General features: G+C 38.7%; 1 long non-coding RNA gene across 1 annotated transcript; it reads left to right on the top strand.

Moving 5' to 3' along the window:
* The first annotated feature begins 5,314 nt into the window (after positions 1 to 5,314).
* LOC112661438 (uncharacterized) lies at positions 5,315 to 8,847 on the top strand. The gene is made up of 3 exons (XR_003137695.3): positions 5,315 to 5,433; positions 5,674 to 5,748; positions 7,800 to 8,847. It is a non-coding gene; the product is annotated as an uncharacterized LOC112661438 (long non-coding RNA).
* Positions 8,848 to 23,337: the final 14,490 nt, after the last annotated feature.

Below are 23,337 nucleotides of genomic sequence, written 5' to 3'. Positions count from 1 at the left end.
ACCACACAAAGAAAAAGTGTTTCCCTGACTTAACTGTATTGATGAATGAAGTAACAGAATCTTCCTGAGTTTTTTATATTCTTTTAGATGGTCAAAAAGTTTTAATTTTTTTAAATTAGCACAGGTACTTCATGATATATGACTTTTTTTCTTGGCATGAATCCCTTGAAATAAAGTAAAATATTCACCATGTTCAACCTATGGCAAACTTCAGGAAATATTGCTTCCCTAAATTGTGAAAACAAGTTTATTGACAAAAATGTTTTTATTAAAGAAAATATATTTATGTAAAATCTATCCAGAGCCTAAGGTTATCTAAATAAAGTATAAAGAAATTTAGTCTCCCTCTAGTACATTCTCTGATTGTACTATATAGATAATTCCAGTCCTAAAAGTCAGTAGCAAAGAACTTTATCATGAAAACAACATTTTAATTTCTAGGCAAAGGACAGTATGTTAAGAAACCAGTTAATGTGGGACTTTAAGTCATCTAAAAGTAACATTTTGTGAACAAGATCTGAATTTGATAGTATTTTCTGAGTTGTTATACAAACATTAACTGTTGGGATTCGGAAATATCAAATCACCAAATGAAAAAAAAAACACAAAATTTTATTCTTTTAAGTTACTCATTGGAGCCACAACATTTAAAATCATTAATAGATAACATTAATATTATTAGTAGTAGTAGTATTAATTGAGCACTGCCCTATGCTACACACTACTTTAGGCACTTGTAATATATAATTGAACCCAGAACTCATGGAACCTGTTTGCCTTATCTTTCTCCTAACTCACTTATATTCTTTTTCCTTTTCTATATTACTTTCTTTTGCATATATTTGCTATTATTCTCAGTTTATTTTCCCCAATGGTTGTACAGTTTTTATTATTTTAATAATCAATATAGACCTGTACTATATCTAATAGGGTGGCCACTAGCCACAGATGACTGTTAAATTTAACTTAAATTTAAAATTGAGTTCCTTAGGGATGCCTGGTGGCTCAGTGGTTGAATGTATGCCTTCAGCTCAGGACGTGATCCCAGGGCTGTGGGATCAAGTCCCGCATCAGGCTCCCTGTGAAGAGCCTGCTTCTCCCTCTGCCCGTGTCTCTGCCTCTGTCTCTCATGAATAAATAAATAAAATCCTAAAATAAATAAATATTGAGTTCCTTAGTCTCGCTAGCCACATTTTAGTAGATTTTAGGATTTTATGATGGAACGGATGAGAGATGAAGAGAAAATAAGCCAGCAGTGAGGATTCGAAGGCTTTTGTCCTGACTACTGCTATGGATGGATTTGCTAACAATTGAGGTGAGAAAGGCTATATATGGAGATTAGTAATTGCATTCATATATACTGAATTTGAAGATACCTATTTGACCTCTAGGTGGAGAAATTGGGGCCAGGGGTGAGGAGGAGTGGGCTTTTGGCTATACAAGTCAGGCATTCAAGAGATTTTGTTGAAGATTTTAATATGGAAATTAACAGTGTAAAGATGATAGTAAAGCCTGAATGAGATCACTAAAATAGCAAGTGTAGACAGACAAGAGAAGACAAAGGACTGAAACTTCAGACATGGCAAAATAAAGATGTCAGGTAAAAGCTGAGGAAAGAATGTCCTGGAAGCCAAGTGAAGGGTATATAGCAAAGGGGCAAAGGTAATCAGTTTTGTCAAATACATTGATGAGTCAGGTATGATGAGAATTAGAAATTATCCATTGGATTTAGCAACCTAGATGCAACTGACAGAAGCAGATTTTGAGAAAAAGAAGAGTAAAAGCTTGATTAAAGGGTATTTAGGGATGTATTGGAGAGAGGTTAGAAACAGAGTTTATAAGTGACTTTTTGAAGATTTTTGCTACAAATGGGATAGTAGCTAGCAGAGAAATGAGAAATTTTGGGGGGACGCCTCGGTGGCTCAGCAGTTAAGCGCCTGCTTTCAGACGTGATCCTGGGGTCCTGGGATCGAGTCCAATTTGGGCTCCCTGCATAGAGCCTGCTTCTCCCTCTGCCTGGGTCTCTGTCTCTCTCTCTGTTTCTCATGGATGAATAAAAAAAACCTTTAACAAAGAGAGAAATAAATCTTTCAGTAGGAAATAAGAGTTTGTGTGAATGGTGATGAGAATGATCCAGAAGGGAAGCAATATTGGTGACATAAAGGGAAAAGAAGAGAATTGTTGGCGAGATGTCCTTGCTTTGAAGAAAGGGCCTAAGATCTGTGCCCCATGGAGTGAGTGACCTTAGACAGGCTTGCAGGGCACTCTTCCATAGCAATGGACAGTAGCAGAGCTCATACTTGAACAAATAGATGCTAAAAGGAGGTACATGAGGGTGGGAGTTTTGGAAGTTCTCTTTGAATGCTTACTTTCTTCGGTGAGGTGGGTCATTGAGAGTGAGCACAAGGGAGCAGATTTGGGGGACTCGGGGTTAAAGCAGAAAGTGGAAGACATTTATAATGTCAAAAGACATTTATGAGTTTATGATATGTAGTATCATTGCCCGGCAATACTGAGAGTCCTTTGAGGTACAAGGCCACAAGGTAAGAGAAGTCCACATGATTGTGTGAGTTTTCCCCAGCTTTCATTTGGGCAGATACAGTTGTGGAATAGGGCAGGATAGTATTTAACCATGGTTGTGGCTTTGCCAAACTAGTATGATAGAGAAATACCGGTAAGGAAATTAATTCTACAGACAAGGGAGTACCTTAGCTGCATAAAGGGAGATAGAGGACCCGGGGAGTGAGGAACAATGAACTGTAGCATCTAGAGCAGCAGTTGTCTGTGTGTGGCCTGGGCACTTCTGAAGATTCTCCTATATTCTTGTAGGGAATCCAAACTATTTTCATAATATTAGTAAGATGCTGCTTGCCTTTTTCACTCTCATTCTCTCATGAATCCACAGTGGAACTTTGCAGAAGCTCATGATGTGTGAATGAAAACAGATTTAGTACAGAAACAGATATGAGAAATATCCACCTTCTTCTAACTAGATGCTAAAGATATCTTCAAAATGCAAACAGTCTACTTTTCTCTGTGAATTTATTTTAGCCTGGGAAATGTAGTAATTTCCCATATGTGAAAATTGCTACTAAATGTATATTTATGTTATGTAGAAGTTTATTATTGCTATTTTAATAAACTTTAAAATTATTTTTAGTTTTTAATTTTTAATTTATAATATAACAAAAAACGGTAAATATCGCCCACATAAATAAAAGCTTTTTGGTGTCTTCAGTAATTGTTAAGACTCTAAATTGTTGCTGAGACTAAAACGATTTGGAATTAATAAATTAGAGCAACTGATACGGTAAAAATGTTGAAATCATGGTAAAAAAGGAGTGATCTGGAAATATAGGAAGATAAAAGAGTATTATTATATGATAAAAGAGTATAATGTATGACATTAAGGTTGAGGAGAAATTAAAGTTATTGAGTGCAAGGTCTGTAGCAGTAGTACCAATAAAATTTTCTGTAACAATAGAGATGCTCTATACCTGGACTATACAATATAGCCACTATAACCACATGTGGCTGTTGAGCACCTGAAAATATGGATGATGGAACTGAAAAATGACATGTTAATTGTATTTAATTTGCTGAATTTAAATCTCAATAGTCACATGTGTCTACCATATTAGACAGTGTGGTTTGAGACTGTATGGCTGAAATAGGTTGGAGGACAAGACCATTAGAGAAGGATTCAGCAAACAGAAGCCAGAGTGTTGGAAGGATAAGCTATGATTGTATTTTGTATATTGAAACCATCAAGCATTAATATATTAATAACCAAAATGACTAGTTTTCATAGAGCACTTAATATGTACTACGCTGATACCTTCACACATATTTATTCATTTATTCAATACAGTAGCTCTGAGATTTAGGTACTCTGATGTCCATTGAAAGATGAGGAAACAGAGACAAATAACCATTAGGTGTTATGCATGTGAGGTGACTTGCAAGAGGCTGAGGCAGATTTAAACCCAGGTACTCTGATTCCAGAGTCCACTCTTCTAGACCGTATATTATGGTGCCCTTATCTGAGGTTGCTAATCTTTTAAAGTTCTTTAAATATTGCAGGTAGCTCATTGGACACTAGCTACATTCGGTGCCGGCTGCTAGACACAGTCCTACATAAAGGGCTTAAGAAGCACCCCGAGCAAGACTTTACCATAGAAAATGCACCATATAAATAATTTACAGGGGCGGCCTGGCACAATGCAATTTTGAGCCTCACTCTCTGAGGTGAGGTAAAATTCCATTTCCAAGGGAGGATATCAACCTTACTGAATTTACATTTTCCAATTGAGCTAATTAGCCCTCCTGGCTATTTGAGTGGCGCTGATAACTATAAACATTGGTGGGTGTCTGTAATGACAACATGGAAACACTGAATAGACTTTTTCACAGGGCACGTTCAAGTATCTCCAGGTGGGGAGATATTCCTTTCTCAGGACATGAGACGATGCAACAGTAGCTTTACCAAATCCTTATAAATACCAATGATGATAGATTTAAATTTTTCTTATAGAACACATTTGGATTAATGATATATTATAGACCATCCTTAATCAGTCCTAGCAACAGAACAAACCGATAATATAGTTAAAAGAGGATTTAAACACCTTTTTACAAGGGTAGGCATATCAATGACTTTGAAGGTAATATTTCATTTACTTAATTTTTATTCCTATCTTTTGTTGAGTATTTGACATCTAACGTAGTTCTCGAATCAGAGAAGAAGACGAGGAGAGAGCATGGAGAGAGTGCCAGCACCTAAAACATGGAATCGAGCTCTAAACATTTTAACAATTATGTAGATAAGAATCATTACTGCAAAAGACAGTATTGAAATGAGAAAGTGGTATTGTTTAATGTTAAAGTAAGTAACTGAGGCTCATGTATAGGAATTATAGGAATTCCCTAACTATTGTTCAAATGTAGTGACCTGGCTGCCACAGTCGCTGCGGATCTAGAGGTGACCAGCAAGGACACTGTCCTTGCTTTCAAGTCACAGTGTATATAGTGTTAGAAATTTAAGAAGAAACTGAAATATTCAAACTTCTGAGAAGACTGAAATATTTAATAGTGAAGATAGTTACGAACATAAGTAAAAATCCTACAAATATGCTTTTTTTCCCCTTTTTAATTAGAGTAGTTTTTAGGAGAAATTTGTCCATAGAAATGTGAGGTTTGTATATATAGGAATCTTTAAAACCCTAATATTTTTCTCTATATATTCAGTGCCACTGGAGGGACCTCAGGAGTTATTATACCTTTATGCGCCTTTTATTTTCCCATCGTCAGATTATCACAATGACTAATATCTGTTAACAACTCTCAAAGGTATAATGAACGGTGCTTACTCTTCACAGAGCTTTGAAAAAGATTTTTATTGCTGTTTATTACCCTCCTCTGATGCTGCTACAGGTTTGAACATTTTATTGCTACAATATGTTTAATATGAATACCGACATATAGAACAGACATTATTAGCTATTATTCAAACACATACTTCCAGCTCTGGTGGTTACTTAGAAGTAAACATTCTAACTGGTTGTTATTGGAGTATCTCTAGTTACTTAAGTTGTCTGACTAGTTTGTATGAAACTCCTCTTGTTACTAAAACAAGTGATGGTTTATTTTGTTTCTTTCTTTCCTAATATATAGCTTGCTGAACCATTATGCGCAGATTTCACTCAACAAACATTTGGCTCCAGCACGCACAGCTCAAGTTAGATTGAGGTCAGTAAGAAAAAGCAGGGGGCGCCTGGGAGGCTCAGCTGGGTCAGCGTCCACCTGGGGCGCGGGGAAGGCCCCAGATCCCTGGGATGGAGCCTCACGGCCGGCTCCCTGCTCAGCGGGGAGCCTGCTTCTCTGTCCTCCTCTGCCCGGTACACCCCCCTTCACCCTGACCCCCGTTCATACTCTCTCTCAAAGAAATAAAAATCTTTTAAAAAATACAAAATCATATTCAAATGATTCCTGTGATACAGCACTTAAAAATTTAATTGAAGAAGCAAGAAAAATGAAACAGGATAATAGACTCATTGTATGGTAAATATAATACAATAAAATTAAGGAACATCATAATGTACAGAAAATAAAATACATTTTATTATCGATTTTTGTAGGTAGATGACTGGCAGTTTTGTTTGCCCTAAGTGTTTCGTTTATTTCGTTTATTTTAAGTTTTAGATCTATCATATTTATGGTCTGTTTCTGTGCATTTTGGTCAAAGCTCTTTCCTGACATATACTTAGCCCATTCTTTGCTTAATTCATTATTGTTTTAGAGCTCCATCATGAAAATTAGAATGGTTTCCTTTGGCCATCTATTTTTTTGTCTTCCTATTTGGAAGTTTCTGCAGCGTGTGTGTGTGTGCTTGTGTATGTGTACCTTCGTTTACCGTGTGGGTAATCTGAGCTTGTGGTAGTCAAACTCTGAAGAAGGCTTTTTATTATGATGGTATTTACTTTTTAACTTAAATTGCCCATCAGCCTAAAATTTTTTTGTATTGTTTGATGGGCTGAATTGTTTCCAATAGGAAAGCTTATGTGGAACAGTAACAAACTATTTTGTAATAGTAGGTCAAAATAAAAGGGCCAAGACCAGGAAGAAAAGGTTCTGACTGAGCAACATTTCCTCATGATCTAAAATTCAACAAGATTCTCACCTTTTAGTATTTTAATGAAAGTGTTATGATTTTTAAAGTTTAAAATTAGGTTTTTTACCTTAGTTTTATTTTATAACAACTGCATGCTATTATTAAACGAGAGCTACAAACTAGTGATCTCTTTAAAATCATAAATAAGGCGAGATATTTTTAGAAAGGAAGAAAACAAGATAAATCTATTCCTTTTTATGCGTTAAGCATTTGTATCTTTTCTCTGTTTTAGGATTTGCTTTATTTAGCTCTTTATTTTACAGAAAAACTTTATCTTCATATCAAAGCATTTCTCGGTGATAGTAAGATAGCCTATTTTCTATATATTTGGGGATCTCTGTATGCAACATACACTGAATCTCTAAATTTCTGTATAACTCGAGTTTATTAAGTTTCTTTATACTTCTCTTTGACTATTATTTTTCTAGACAAGGTATATATATATATATCTTACACTTTTAATACTTAATAAACACTCCCCCCACACACATATATATATGTGCATATACACACACTCACACAGAGACAGAGACAGAGATTTAACCTTTTAGTGCCTTTTAGCCTTATACTGGTAATTTATATTGTGTTATACAAGTATTACTGATTCTATTACTTTGAAGAGTTTTACTCTTTGATGAGCAACAAACACTTTTGAGGAATTTGAAAACAGAAGGAGATTGAGACTTTTACAAGACAGAGCCTATAGGTTATAAATTTTAACAACAATCAAATTAGAGAAACTTTTTCTTATTGAATGACAAAAATAATTGACTATTCAGGACAATGCTTGGCACATACAATGATTGGTGTTACTCTCAGCACATCTTTTTTGAGAGTATGAGGTTTCTTTATCTACTTTATTGATTTTTTGGCCAATCAACTTTCCTTTGCCTGAGGATGGTATAATACGGTGCACTGGCCAAAGTGCTATTGGCTCAGTCCTAATCAGAGCTGAGCTGAGCAACCAAGGGAATTTCTTGCAGCACTGACTCTCATCCCTACAGAGACTCTTCATCTTCAGTGATTTCCTAATACCCTGTCTTGAATCAGATTTTATTTTTCCAACCCTAATCCATGAAGAGATCTCAGCTCTTTACGTGGTTTCAACTACCTTTTTTTCACTTTGCAGACTGAACCCAAATTTGGAGGATACTTGGAACTGCTGAAGTGATAGTGCTCTGGGAATAGCCTTTAAAATTTTATTTTCTTGTGGGTAAGAAGCTGTGGTTATACAATAAACGATGTCTTAGATACCAAGTAGCTGTATAGAAGAGTCGTTAACCAGGTGACAAACCAAAGCATTAGATATGTGTTTGATCACTGTTCGTTTGTTCTTTCTTTCTTCTTCTTCTTTCCTTTCTTTCTCTTTCTTTCTCTTTAAAAAAGGCTTCTGAGAAAGTTATTTTTACAGTAAAAGCTACAAAGAAAGCATATAGTTTAATGAAAGAAGTTCCGAATAAAATATTCTGTCTTTGTCTAGCATAGGTGTTGTCAGTACAGGTCAGATGATTGTGCCAAAATGCCAAGATTTGATGTCACCGAGCAAATACCACAGGCCCCGAACAGTGGCAACTCAGATGATCATGACACCGTATTTCAGACTGCTTAGTACTGAACCCGTTGGTTGCAATTTAGTGTAGTTTGTGAGTCCAAAAATAGAAAAATCAGTGCGCTCCCTATTGCAGAGTAGAGTTCTCTTTGAGAAAGTTCACATAGACTGAGAGAATACCATTTAGGAGGGAAATTCCTGGCTTCACAGAACAGAAATCACCTCAAGCAATGTGTGTTCTTACTGTGACTATATTTCCTTGCTCCAGCTCTCCTGAGCAGCTTAATTCACAGTTATTAGTATTCTTAGAGCAAGCTGCCACTCTATGTTTTGGTGAGGGCTCATGGAGACTAGTGAAGACTGATTATCATTTGGGGTTTAAGAGAATTTCCGCTTGATGAAGAAGGAATGAGATGTTCCAAGGATGACTTATTTTGTTGCACTATAATTCAGAAATTCTCCTTTCCCCATAGATTCCCCAAGGTCAGAGATTAGCAGTCATGCAATTTACATTTTGCTCCCAGCACTAATGCAATATTTGGCATGTAACAAGCTTATATACTTTGTTGAAAAAAAATCAAGTTACATTATTTTCCATTTTTCCTTTCTTTATTTAATTTCACTAATAATAATTGGAGATATACTATTAAATTTAATAATCAATTTTTACATAATGATATATACTTCATGTAATTTTGTATTTGACTGTAGTTTATTAATAGCATATTACGATGTACTATAAAATATACACTATAACTAATATGTTTTAAAGGAATGTTATGATACAGTATTCATAATAAAACATTAATATGATGTACTTTATTATATAATTGTATTAATTATAATTACGAGTGCATTATTTAAGGTATATGTAATATCATCACGTTAATATTATTACATTAAAAGCTCTTTTGAGGGGTGCCTGGCTGGCTCAGTCAGTAGGGTGCCTGGCTCTCGATCTTGGGGTTTGAGCACCATGTTGGGTGTAGAAATCACTTAAAAATAAAATCTCCAAAAGCAATAATAAAAAAATAAAAGCTCTATTGTGTACTTGTTATGTGGTAGCTACTGGGTGAAGCACTATATAGCTCCAAATGTAATCCTCAGAATAATTTCTGGCTTATTATTCCCATTTTATAGGGAGAGAAATTGAGGCAGATTAAATTTGTTGATATGAAATTTTTCATAATATTCTCTTATGGCCTTGCATTTCTGTGGTGTTGGTTGTGATCTCTCCTCTCTCATTCATGATTTTATTTATTTGGGTCCTTTCTCTTTTCTTTTTGTTAAGTCTGATGAGGGGTTGTCAACTTTATTCTTTCAAAGAACCAGCTCCTGGTTTCATTGATCTGTTATACTCTCCTTTCTTTGTTTCTATATCATTTATTTCTGTTCTAGTCTTTATTATTTCTCTTCTTCTTCTGGTTTTGGTGTTCCTTTTCTAGCTTGTTTAGGTGTAAGGTTAGTTTGTATATGTGAGACTTTTCTTGCTTCTTGAGGTAGGCCTGGATTGCTGTTTACTTCCGTCTTAGGACCGCTACTGCTGTGTCATGTTTTCAATTGCTTCCATGTATCTCTTATTTCTTCTTTAATTTCCTGGTTAGACCATTTATTCTTCAATAGGATGTTCTTTAACCTCCACGTGTTTGTGGTCTTTCCAAATTTTTTCTTGTGGTTGACTTCCAGTTTCATGGCATTATGGTCTGAAAATATACATGGTATGATCTCAATCTTTTTGTATTTGTTCAGACCTGATTTGTGACCCAGTTTGTGATCTGTTCTGGAGAATGCTCCATATGCACTTGAGAAGAATGTGTGTTATGCTTCTTTAGGATGGAATATTTTGAATATATCCATTAAGTCTCTCTTGTCCAGTGTGTCATTCAAAGCCATTGTTTCCTTGTTGATCTTCTGCTTAGATGACCTGTCCATTGCTGTGAGTGGGGTGTTAAAGTCCCTACTATTATTGTATTGCTATCAATGAATTTTTTATGTTTGTTATTAATTGATTTATATATTTGGGTGCTCCCAAGTTGGGGGAATAAATATTTACAATTGTTAGATCTTCTTGTTGGAAAGACCCCTTTATTATGATATAGAGCCTTTCTTCATCCCTTGTTACCATCTCTGGTTTAAAATCTAGTTTGTCTGATATAAGGATGGCTACTTCAGCTTTCTTCTGATGTCCATTAGCATAATGAATCGTTCTCCATCCCCTTACTTTCAATCAGCAAGTGTCTTTAGGTCTAAAATGAGTCTCTTATAGGCAGCATACAGATAGGTTTTGTTTATTCATTCTGATACCCTGTGTCTTTTGATGGGAGCATTTAGTCCATTTACATTCAGAGTAATTATTGATAAATATCAATTTAGTGCCATTGTATTGCCTGCAAAGTCAGTGTTTCTGGAGATTTTCTCTGTTCCTTTCTAGTCTTTGTTGCTTTGGGTCTTTCTTTCCTACTCAGAGTCTCCTTTAATATTTCTTGCAGGGCCAGTTCAGGAGTCAGGAACTCATTTAGCTTTCATTTGTATGGGAAGATCTTTATTTCTCCTCTGTGTTAGAAAGCCTGTTATGTTTCCTGCTCCTGAGAGTGATGGCTATATTAAGAAGAGGTGCTATACTGTCCAGGGCCTGGTGCCTCAGGAAGTTTTTCTGGTGTACGATGTGTACACTCTGTTCTTATGCTTTGGCTGCTCTTTCCCTCAGGTCAGTCCTTTGCAGAGTTTCTCCTTGCCTGCAGATGGGAGTGTTTGGACCTTGTCCAGTATGTGTAGAGTTTTAACTAGGTGTATTTGGTCTGCTTGTTAAAAAAGGCTACATCCTGGGGCACCTGGGTGGCTCAGCTGGTTAAGCAGCTAACTCTTGATTTCAGCTCAGGTCATGATCTCAGGGTCTTTTTTTTTTTTTTAATTTTTATTTATTTATGATAGTCACAGAGAGAGAGGCAGAGACACAGGCAGAGGGAGAAGCAGGCCCCATGCACAGGGAGCCCGACATGGGATTCGATCCTGGGTCCCCAGGATTGTACCCTGGGCCAAAGGCAGGCGCCAAACCACTGTGCCACCCAGGGATCCCATGATCTCAGGGTCTTGAAATCAAGCTGTGCTTTGGGCTCTGCACTGGGTGTGGAGCCTGCTTAAGATCCTCTCTCTTTTCCTTCTCCTTCTGCCCCTCCCCTGCTTTCTCTCTTTAAAACAAAACAAAACAGGGGGCAGCCCAGGTGGCTCAGCAGTTAAGCACCGCCTTCAGCCCAGGGTCTGATCCTGGAGACCCAGGATGGAGTCCGACATTGGGCTCCCCACAGGGAGCCTGCTTCTCCTTCTGCCTGTGTCTCTGCCTCTCTCTCTCTCTCTCTCTCTGTCTGTCTCTCTGTCTGTGTCTCTCATGAATTAAAAAAAAAAATCTAAAAAACAAAACAAACAGAAAAATGAAGGCTAGATCCTATTTCCCCCAGAGCTTAAGCTTTGCAGCCCTCAATGGTCAGTAGACCCAGTGCATGTTGGGAGTCTGCACTGGTCTTCTGGAGCGGCACACTGCTCTGATTCTCAGGCACATCTGTTCTGGTTTAGAGACACCTGTAGAGGTGGGTGCAGCTTGGTGTTAAGTGGCTTAAGCCTCCTCTGTGGGGCACTGTGCTGCTCAAGTGAAGTCCATCCATGCTGATGAAGGAGGGTGGGGAATGTGCGAATGGCAACAGCTGGCTGTCTCCTCCCTGGAGAGAGGGTTTGTGAGCTCTGCTGTTGAGGAAGCCCTCGCAGAAGAGCAAACAATCTCCCCTCCTCCGTCCCAGGCAGCCCTCCGATCTCAGCATTCCCCCTGTGTCTGAGCCACCTGCCCGGCCAGCATCACAGTGCTCCTGTGTTTTATCTCAGGTGCACCGCTGGGTCTCAAAACTCCGTATTTTAGGGACCCAGGATGGCATGGACCCATGCTAATCCTCTGGGGGAGGGTCTCACCACACTGTGGCTGGTGCCAGTTTGTCCCAGAAGGGTAGTTGCGCAGGGGCTCAGAAGTTATGGTAAAACACAGCAAACAGCCAGTGTCCAGCTCTGCTGCCCTCAGCAGGCATCTCTGCTCCTACGCTAATGAATGGGCAGCTCAGTGGCACTTGCCAGCTCTTTTGTCCCCAGAGAAGCAGTGCCACCTCTGCTAAATACACTCCAAGAAGGGAACTGTCTCTCCCAGTGCATCCCAGGGGATTCTCAGACCATGCTATCTGCTCTGGACCTGTGCCCCCCTTCTCCACAGGAGCATCTCTACACCCACCAGGGCCCACCCCATGATGGCACCAACTGCTAAAACGTTAGTGTTTGAGCTCCCCTGCTTTTAAAAACTTGTAATAATCAACCCCTGTCATTTTCCTCATCAGTGGTGTTGGGGAAGTGTTTTACTTGTGCAATCTTCTTTGCTCTGTTTACTGTCCCTTTCTTTCCTCTTTCCATGATCAGGGCTCCCTCCCCTTGAAGCACTATGACTTATTTTCTCCCCAAATCAGGCTCCACACCTCCTACCTTCCACCGTGTGGCTTCTTTGCTCCTCCTAGATGTGCAGTTTGTTCTTTCAGCCCTCAGATCGATTTCCTGGGCGTGCAGAATGATTTGATACTTATCCAGCTGTGTTCTGAGGGAGGAGGCAAGCCTAGGGTGCTTCTATCTCCTGACCATCTTAACTCCTCCCGAAATCTGCATTTTTTAAAGACTGTATTTAGACTCCCAAGTGAAACTACTCAGTATGTCACCTAACACATAAAAGTTAACTATTCGAAACATCTCCAGAAAAATCATAATTATTTTAGATGATGCATGCATACTTTTTCTGCATTATAAGTTATTCTGTGTTTGTAATAATGAAACTGCTTCCAACAGCTCAATTCATCAAGGAGGAAAACAGACGGATGCTAACATGGCTCACCATCATCGCTTTTCTTAAATTCCAAATATCAGTTGATATTAGCATAGGAAAAGCAAACTAATTAAAGTCAGAAAATCAGTTGATTATTTTAATGCCCAAATGACAGCACTCACGGTCTGTTACCAAATGTCACTCTAACACTTTGCATTTCTGAAAACTCTTCTATTTAATGGAAGAGGATGTGGGATGTGTGTAACAGGTACTGCCATTTCTGTCCAGTTGCAAAGCCAGGTGCTCAGCTTTGATGTTTGGGCACAGGAATCAAAGGGTACAGAGGCCTGGATGCACAGCTAAAGCTGCGGGGTGGGGTGGCGCACTAATTAGCTCAGTGGGAGTGCACAGCATTGAACACCTTGTAACTGTGCCTTCTGCCAATCAGTATGTCACCAACAATATCAACTGGCTACAATTAGTGAGTAAATTCTGTCCCAAATTATTTTAGTGCTTTTCAAAAAAGCAGGAATTTGTGTGTGTGTGTGCGCGTGCGTGCGTGTGCTTTTTATTTGCTATAGTTTTCTGAATGTATAGCAAATTCTCTTTATTCTTTTCCACTCCTATAATTAGATGAAGAGCCTTACTTTTAGACAGAAACAGGGAAAACCTTCCAAGATCACTACTTTCTAAATTTGTATATATTTTTCCTAGATAGGATACTGATTTCCTAAATCCTTTTGTTCATCTGCAGATGTAGAAGCTTGCCATGTTATGCTCTCTGAATGGAAGCATTATACTTTAAATGAATTTCCTATGTATTTTTTTCCTAAAACCTCAGAATAATTCCAGCCAAATATTTCACTGAATGTCAAGAAACCATGAGTATAAATATCTAATTCAAGTAATTATTTCACAGGCAGTATTCTTTCAAAAAATGACATGTCAGTTCTTTGTGAAAAGGATTAAGTGATTTAAGTGTAAAAAATCCCTAAAATAGGTAGTTAAGGCTTTTCAACTTTTAAAAGTATTGTATCAAGTTGAATTTAAATGGTGCTATGAAGATTAAAATTCTCATTATGCAATTTTTTGAACAGTAAGAATCAAATCTGCAAGGAAACTAAAGACTTCTTTTACTGCTGAAAGACACCTGTTCATTTAACTTGTAGCCATGAAACATGTTTTTCAATTACTGTTTATAACTTAATGGCATCTCAGAAAATAATAGAAAGGAAAAAATCAGGATTTCAGACATATTATCTTTCCATTCTGGAAAAATTATCAATGAATATCCTTCTATAATTGTTACCCCAAGAAAATAATTATGACTCAAAATTCCTAAAGCACAAAGAAATCTTTTACATAGATAAATACAAATTTAAAAAAACTTGTAAGAATATACCACTTGTCAATTCACCTGAAAACTTTAAAACTGCTGTAATACATATTTAGTTCTGTTTCTAATCTTATGTAATAGGACTGTCAACCTGAGGCAGGTTCAAATGTCAGAGGGTAAAGATAATGATGCATAAGATTATTAATAAAATAGATATTCACTTTACATATAGTAATGGGTAGAACAAAATGGAGGGAATTTTTTAGTTTCTTTTTATCTGGAATCCGAAACTTTTGTGTTTCATTTTTTTTAAGGTTTTGTTTATGTATTCATGAGAGACACACAGAGAGAGGCAGAGACACAGGCAAAGGGAGTTGGAGGCTCCCTGTGGGGAGCCCAAGGCAGGACTGGATCCCAGGACCCTGGGATCATGACCTGAGCGGAAGGCAGATGCTCAACCGCTGAGCCACCCAGGCGTCCTGTGTTTCATTTTTAAGATAATAGAGAATTTCAGTGACATTGACCAGAGTTGGTCACACCAGTGTAGCTCCAAAGCAGTATGACCTACAGGCCTCCATGAAATGAGGCTACTATTTCAATCCACTTTGGACATGCATATAGTCCTTAGGAATCTGCAGATAATGGCTAAGAAATAAACAAAAACTTCCAAGTCAACACCTTTGCAGTTGTGGCTTGTTAAAGCTTGTTAGTAAAAAATAAAACTTTTGTTAAATTGGTTTACATTAATAAGCATAAGGATTTGGTACAAGATTTTAAATTTAATGGTAAAGGTGAATTGATTTCATTAGTTACTGAGGAATCTACATGCAAACATACATGACTTAATGTTAATAACAGTATTTTCATGAGTGTGTTAATATAGCTACTCTTTAAGAGTAAAGAATGACAAACCGGGGAGGAGCAAGATGGCGGAAGAGTAGGGTCTCCAAATCACCTGTCTCCACCAAACTACCTAGAAAACCTTCAAATTATGCTGAAAATCTATGAATTCGGCCTGAGATTTAAAGAGAGACCAGCTGGAATGCTACAGTGAGGAGAGTTCGCGCTTCTATCAAGGTAGGAAGACGGGGAAAAGAAGTAAAGAAACAAAGGCCTCCAAGGGGGAGGGGCCCGCGAGGAGCCGGGCTGAGGCCGGGGCGAGTGTCCCCAGGACAGGAGAGCCCCGTCCCGGAGACGCAGGAGCTGCACCGACCTTCCAGGGCGGAAAGGGGCTCGCGGGGAGTTGGAGCAGGACCCAGGAGGGCGGGGATGCCCTCGGCCTCCCGGGGACACTAACAGACACCTGCGCCCGGGAGAGTGCGCCGAGCTCCCTAAGGGCTGCAGCGCGCACGGCGGGACCCGGAGCAGCTCGGGGGGGCTCGGGGGCGGCTCCGCGGAGGGGGCTGCGCGGCCCGGGAGCGCGAATCCACCAGCGCAGGCTCCGGAGCACAGGGCGCCGGGACACAGCCCAGGATCCCGCCTCCCCCGGGACAGGCAGAGGCCGGGAGGGCCCAGGACAGCGAGGACGCTCCTGTCCCGAGCTGAGCAGATCAGCGGCCCCGCCCCGGAGCCTCCAGGCCCTGCAGACGGAGTTCCTGCCGGAGCTGAATCCAGGTTTCCAGAGCTGCCCCGCCACTGGGGCTGTTCCTCCTGCGGCCTCACGGGGTAAACAACCCCCACTGAGCCCTGCACCAGGCAGGGGCACAGCAGCTCCCCCAACTGCTAACACCTGAAAATCAGCACAACAGGCCCCTCCCCCAGAAGATCAGCTAGACTGACAACTTCCAGGAGAAGCCAAGGGAATTAAAGAACACAGAATCAGAAGATACTCCCCTGTGGTTCTTTTTTTTGTTTGTTTGTTTGTTTTTGTTTTTTTTTGTTGTTGTTGTGTTTTTGTTTTTTTTTTGTTTTGTTTTGTTTTGCTTTTTGATTTGTTTCCTCCCCCGCCCCCCCCTTTTTTTTCTCTTTTCTTTTTCTTTCTCTTTTTCTTCTTTTTTTTTTCTTTCGTTTTTTTTTCTCTTCCCTTTTTTTTCTCTTTCTCTTTTCTTTCCTCTTTCTCTCCTCTCTTTTTCTCTTTTTCCCAATACAACTTGCTTTTGGCCACTCTGCACTGAGCAAAATGACTAGAAGGAAAACCTCACCTCAAAAGAAAGAATCAGAAACAGTCCTCTCTCCCACAGAGTTACAAAATCTGGATTACAATTCAATGTCAGAAAGCCAATTCAGAAGCACTATTATACAGCTACTGGTGGCTCTAGAAAAAAGTATAAAGGACTCAAGAGACTTCATGACTGCAGAATTTAGAGCTAATCAGGCAGAAATTAAAAATCAATTGAATGAGATGCAATCCAAACTAGAAGTCCTAACGACAAGGGTTAACGAGGTGGAAGAATGAGTGAGTGACATAGAAGACAAGTTGATAGCAAAGAGGGAAACTGAGGAAAAAAGAGACAAACAATTAAAAGACCATGAAGATAGATTAAGGGAAATAAATGACAGCCTGAGGAAGAAAAACCTACGTTTAATTGGGGTTCCCGAGGGCGCCGAAAGGGACAGAGGGCCAGAATATGTATTTGAACAAATTCTAGCTGAAAACTTTCCTAATCTGGGAAGGGAAACAGGCATTCAGATCCAGGAAATAGAGAGATCCCCCCCTAAAATCAATAAAAACCGTTCAACACCTCGACATTTAATTGTGAAGCTTGCAAATTCCAAAGATAAGGAGAAGATCCTTAAAGCAGCAAGAGACAAGAAATCCCTGACTTTTATGGGGAGGAGCATTAGGGTAACAGCAGACCTCTCCACAGAGACCTGGCAGGCCAGAAAGGGCTGGCAGGATATATTCAGGGTCCTAAAGGAGAAGAACATGCAACCAAGAATACTTTATCCAGCAAGGCTCTCATTCAAAATGGAAGGAGAGATAAAGAGCTTCCAAGACAGGCAGCAACTAAAAGAATATGTGACCTCCAAACCAGCTCTGCAAGAAATTTTAAGGGGGACTCTTAAAATTCCCCTTTAAGAAGAAGTTCAGTGGAACAGTCCACAAAAACAAAGACTGAATAGATATCATGATGACACTAAACTCATATCTGTCAATAGTAACTCTGAATGTGAACGGGCTTAATGACCCCATCAAAAGGCGCAGGGTTTCAGACTGGATAAAAAAGCAGGACCCATCTATTTGCTGTCTACAAGAGACTCATTTTAGACAGAAGGACACCTACAGCCTGAAAATAAAAGGTTGGAGAACCATTTACCATTCGAATGGTCCTCAAAAGAAAGCAGGGGTAGCCATCCTTATATCAGATAAACTAAAATTTACCCCGAAGACTGTAGTGAGAGATGAAGAGGGACACTATATCATACTTAAAGGAACTATCCAACAAGAGGACTTAACAATCCTCAATATATATGCTCCGAATGTGGGAGCTGCCAAATATATAAATCAATTATTAACCAAAGTGAAGAAATACTTAGATAATAATACACTTATACTTGGTGACTTCAATCTAGCTCTTTCTATACTCGATAGGTCTTCTAAGCACAACATCTCCAAAGAAACGAGAGCTTTAAATGATACACTGGACCTGATGGATTTCACAGATATCTACAGAACTTTACATCCAAACTCAACTGAATACACATTCTTCTCAAGCGCACATGAAACTTTCTCCAGAATAGACCACATATTGGGACACAAATCGGGTCTGAACCGATACCAAAAGATTGGGATTGTCCCCTGCATATTCTCAGACCATAATGCCTTGAAATTAGAACTAAATCACAACAAGAAGTTTGGAAGGACCTCAAACACGTGGAGGTGAAGGACCATCCTGCTAAAAGATAAAAGGGTCAACCAGGAAATTAAGGAAGAATTAAAAAGATTCATGGAAACTAATGAGAATGAAGATACAACCGTTCAAAATCTTTGGGATGCAGCAAAAGCAGTCCTAAGGGGGAAATACATCGCAATACAAGCATCCATTCAAAAACTGGAAAGAACTCAAATACAAAAGCTAACCTTACACATAAAGGAGCTAGAGAAAAAACAGCAAATAGATCCTACACCCAAGAGAAGAAGGGAGTTAATAAAGATTCGAGCAGAACTCAACGAAATCGAGACCAGAAGAACTGTGGAACAGATCAACAGAACCAGGAGTTGGTTCTTTGAAAGAATTAATAAGATAGATAAACCATTAGCCAGCCTTATTAAAAAGAAGAGAGAGAAGACTCAAATTAATAAAATCATGAATGAGAAAGGAGAGATCACTACCAACACCAAGGAAATACAAACGATTTTAAAAACATATTATGAACAGCTATACGCCAATAAATTAGGCAATCTAGAAGAAATGGACGCATTCCTGGAAAGCCACAAACTACCAAAACTGGAACAGGAAGAAATAGAAAACCTGAACAGGCCAATAACCAGGGAGGAAATTGAAGCAGTCATCAAAAACCTCCCAAGACACAAGAGTCCAGGGCCAGATGACTTCCCAGGGGAATTTTATCAAACGTTTAAAGAAGAAATCATACCTATTCTCCTAAAGCTGTTTGGAAAGATAGAAAGAGATGGAGTACTTCCAAATTCGTTCTATGAAGCCAGCATCACCTTAATTCCAAAGCCAGACAAAGACCCCACCAAAAAGGAGAATTACAGACCAATATCCCTGATGAACATGGATGCAAAAATTCTCAACAAGATACTGGCCAATAGGATCCAACAGTACATTAAGAAAATTATTCACCATGACCAAGTAGGATTTATCCCTGGGACACAAGGCTGGTTCAACACCCGTAAAACAATCAATGTGATTCATCATATCAGCAAGAGAAAAACCAAGAACCATATGATCCTCTCATTGGATGCAGAGAAAGCATTTGACAAAATACAGCATCCATTCCTGATCAAAACTCTTCAGAGTGTAGGGATAGAGGGAACATTCCTCGACATCTTAAAAGCCATCTATGAAAAGCCCACAGCAAATATCATTCTCAATGGGGAAGCACTAGGAGCCTTTCCCCTAAGATCAGGAACAAGACAGGGATGTCCACTCTCACCACTGCTGTTCAACATAGTACTGGAAGTCCTAGCCTCAGCAATCAGACAACAAAAAGACATTAAAGGCATTCAAATTGGCAAAGAAGAAGTCAAACTCTCCCTCTTCGCCGATGACATGATACTCTACATAGAAAACCCAAAAGTCTCCACCCCAAGATTGCTAGAACTCATACAGCAATTCGGTAGCGTGGCAGGATACAAAATCAATGCCCAGAAGTCAGTGGCATTTCTATACACTAACAATGAGACTGAAGAAAGAGAAATTAAGGAGTCAATCCCATTTACAATTGCACCCAAAAGCATAAGATACCTAGGAATAAACCTAACCAAAGATGTAAAGGAACTATACCCTCAAAACTATAGAACACTTCTGAAAGAAATTGAGGAAGACACAAAGAGATGGAAAAATATTCCATGCTCATGGATTGGCAGAATTAATATTGTGAAAATGTCAATGTTACCCAGGGCAATATACACGTTTAATGCAATCCCTATCAAAATACCATGGACTTTCTTCAGAGAGTTAGAACAAATTATTTTAAGATTTGTGTGGAATCAGAAAAGACCCCGAATAGCCAGGGGAATTTTAAAAAAGAAAACCATATCTGGGGGCATCACAATGCCAGATTTCAGGTTGTACTACAAAGCTGTGGTCATCAAGACAGTGTGGTACTGGCACAAAAACAGACACATAGATCAGTGGAACAGAATAGAGAATCCAGAAGTGGACCCTGAACTTTATGGGCAACTAATATTCGATAAAGGAGGAAAGACTATCCATTGGAAGAAAGACAGTCTCTTCAATAAATGGTGCTGGGAAAATTGGACATCCACATGCAGAAGAATGAAACTAGACCACTCTCTTTCACCATACACCAAGATAAACTCAAAATGGATGAAAGATCTAAATGTGAGACAAGATTCCATCAAAATCCTAGAGAAGAACACAGGCAACACCCTTTTTGAACTCGGCCATAGTAACTTCTTGCAAGATACATCCACGAAGGCAAAAGAAACAAAAGCAAAAATGAACTATTGGGACTTCATCAAGATAAGAAGCTTTTGCACAGCAAAGGATACAGTCAACAAAACTCAAAGACAACCTACAGAATGGGAGAAGATATTTGCAAATGACATATCAGATAAAGGGCTAGTTTCCAAGATCTATAAAGAACTTATTAAACTCAACACCAGGGCAGCCCCGGTGGCGCAGCGGTTTAGCGCCGCCTGCAGCCTGGGGTATGATCCTGGAGATCCAGGATCGAGTCCCACATCGGGCTCCTTGCATGGAGCCTGCTTCTCCCTCTGCCTGTGTCTCTGTCTCTCTCTCTCTCTGTGTTTCTCATGAATAAATACATAAGATCTTAAAAAAATAAAAATAAAAATAAAAAAAAATAAACTCAACACCAAAGAAAAAACAATCCAATCATGAAATGGGCAAAAGACATGAACAGAAATCTCACAGAGGAAGACATAGACATGGCCAACATGCATATGAGAAAATGTTCTGCATCACTTGCCATCAGGGAAATACAAATCAAAACTACAATGAGATACCACCTCACACCAGTGAGAATGGGGAAAATTAACAAGGCAGGAAACAACAAATGTTGGAGAGGATGCGGAGAAAAGGGAACCCTCTTACACTGTTGGTGGGAATGTGAACTGGTGCAGCCACTCTGGAAAACTGTATGGAGGTTCCTCAAACAGTTAAAAATATACCTGCCCTACGACCCAGCAATTGCACTGTTGGGGATTTACCCCAAAGATACAAATGCAATGAAACGCCGGGACACCTGCACCCCGATGTTTATAGCAGCAATGGCCACGATAGCCAAACTGTGGAAGGAGCCTCGGTGTCCAACAAAAGATGAATGGATAAAGAAGATGTGGTTTATGTATACAATGGAATATTCCTCAGCCATTAGAAATGACAAATACCCACCATTTGCTTCAACGTGGATGGAACTGGAGGGTATTATGCTGAGTGAAGTAAGTCAGTCGGAGAAGGACAAACATTATATGTTCTCATTCATTTGGGGAATATAAATAATAGTGAAAGGGAATATAAGGGAAGGGAGAAGAAATGTGTGGGAAATATCAGAAAGGGAGACAGAACGTAAAGACTGCTAACTCTGGGAAACGAACTAGGGGTGGTAGAGGGGGTGGAGGGCGGGGGGTGGGAGTGAATGGGTGACGGGCACTGGGTGTTATTCTGTATGTTAGTAAATTGAACACCAATAAAAAATAAATTAAAAAAAAAAAAAAAGAATGACAAACCTGGGTGACTCAGTTGATTGGGCATTTGCCTTAGGATCAGGTCATAATCTCGGGGTCCTGGAGTCAAGCCCTGCATGGGGCTCCTGCTCAGTGGAGAGTCTGCTTCTCCTTCTCCGTCTGCCCCTCCCTCCTCAACTTGTGCACTCTCTCTCTCTTTCTCAAATAAATAAAATCATAAAAAAAGGCAAACCTTTAAGGAAAGTAAAATAGATTGAATGACATCTCTAGTTTTTTCCATCTCCGAATGCATAAGCCTGCCACGTGACAAAGCCCAGGTGCCCACTCACACAAAATCTAGCAAACCACAAAATAAGGGGTAAACAAGACTAAACAGATCACTGTTAGGTAAGGCTGAGGACTCAGCAATAGCTTAAGGGCTCCAGAATGGAAAATAATCCAAATGCCCTTAATATTTGATATTTTAATATATCTGTGGCTGTTCAGTGTTATAAAATATAAAGCTGTATGGCATATGGTATACTCTACACAAAGATAAGTTTGTGATGAGAGAGTATATAAATTCCGGATTATGATTCCTTTTATTGTTGTCTCTACTGATACAGAATATAGCTTTTAGGTTATCCTTTTACTCCATAGCAATCACATGGCAGGAAATGTAAATCTTGTAACACAAGGAAAAGTTGGCAAAACTTTTGTGTATGTCTACCACTGACAGATTTCAGTATGGAGTTAGGCTAAGTTAAAATAGCAAGCAGTTCAAATTTTGGGTTTTGTCAATTAAAACGAGGAGTAAAATAAGTAGATAAAATTCCTAAAAATTTGAAATCAGTATTTGCTAAATGAAACTTGACTCTGTAATGTAGCTAAATGGTAAAGTTTAAGTATTAAAAACATGCTATATAATGTAAACATTAAAGATTCCATAGCCATAGTTACATAGTAATTTCTATTTTGTTCATGCATTTTATTTCAAAACCACTAGGTGGCTAACAAGCAGTTATGTAGATTTGTACATATGAGTGTGTGTTTTCTTAGCTATCATGCATATTCTTATGGTGCAGTTTTCAAATTATCTTTTAGAGCAAATTTGTATGAACCAATAGCAAATAGAAGGTTTATGTATAGACCTTATCCTCCACAATTTTAGTTTGTATGCCTACAACTTTTCTTTTCTACAAAAAAGAAAAGGATAGACTGCTGTCTTCTTACCGAGAAAATGAAATCTCTTTGCAAAACTGCTCATTTACAAAAGTACTTGAGCTGAAAATGTGAGATGTCTAATCAAGGAGCTGAACACAAAGGAAGTAAATTAAGGATGCTTAATCCCAACTGTGTGCTTAATTTTTAACTTAATTTTGCTTAAATTAAATATATCTTTCTATAATTCAATTTCTTCAGATTTGAAAAGGTCATATTAATTTTACCAATTGCCACTTAGATGAATAGTGTCATCACTTCAAGTCAAAAGTGTGTTAAAATAAATCTTGAGAAGTTGGTATAAAACTTAACAAATAGTATCATTACTTATAACAGTTTCTTGTTTTACATAGAAGTTTCAATCTAGAATTTCACTGTATTTAATAATAACAATATGGCCAAACACTTTTTCTAAGATTTGGGGCCACATTTTTTTGGA

This window comes from Canis lupus, chromosome 18, assembly GCF_003254725.2.
Source record: "Canis lupus dingo isolate Sandy chromosome 18, ASM325472v2, whole genome shotgun sequence".
NCBI lineage: Eukaryota > Metazoa > Chordata > Mammalia > Carnivora > Canidae > Canis > Canis lupus.
The sequence above is the reverse complement of the archived record's forward strand: the minus strand, read 5'-3'. Positions and strand labels throughout refer to the sequence as shown.